Raw genomic sequence first — 758 nt, forward strand, 5'->3', positions numbered from 1 at the left:
CATCGGATATCTGTCCATAGTTGAAAGGCACAGTCGATGATCAAAGCATCCTCTTTCAAAGAGGACACAGATAGCAGCCAACAGTGAGCTGCTCTCTGGACTCGCACACATTCGACTATTTCTGGCAGCATCGGGCTCGACCTTGGATGAGGATCGGGAGGGAATCCGGTTCAGGGTTTCTGTGGGAGCTCTGCTGCTATGGGATGTGGGGATGAAAACACTGGTAACTTTATGGGACTTGAAAACAACAAGGGGTCTTAATCTCTGGATAACCTGCGACTCATGCCTTCATGTTCAACCGTCCATGTGTAAATGTTTTCCATTTTTATTTGTTCTGTTTCATTTCACCCTTTGAAACTTAATCATTTTGTTAACTGTGTGGGAAGTCACCATTAGATTTGTTATGTAATGGTATGATTGTTCACTATGTTCTACAAACAAGTGTAATTACACTGTACAGTGTGTTAGAAATAAAATATACATATTATTGAATAGTATTTTCATGTTGACTACAGTTGTTTTTAACACAAAATCACACTTTTTATAAAGAATTATGTATTTCAATATTTACTCCAACTCCCATCATTCACACACAATGTTGAGTAGCAGTCCTGCCTCGGACCAGTTTAGAGCAAACAGTTTATGGGTCTAAATCCAGGAGGTGGGATTACCTAATGATAAGAAAAGCATTGAAATCTATTTGTAATCTGTAATCAGAAGTGGAAATATAATGTAGAACAGAGTTAAAAGAGGAATGA

This window comes from Gouania willdenowi, chromosome 9 (assembly GCF_900634775.1).
Source record: "Gouania willdenowi chromosome 9, fGouWil2.1, whole genome shotgun sequence".
Taxonomy (NCBI): domain Eukaryota; kingdom Metazoa; phylum Chordata; class Actinopteri; order Blenniiformes; family Gobiesocidae; genus Gouania; species Gouania willdenowi.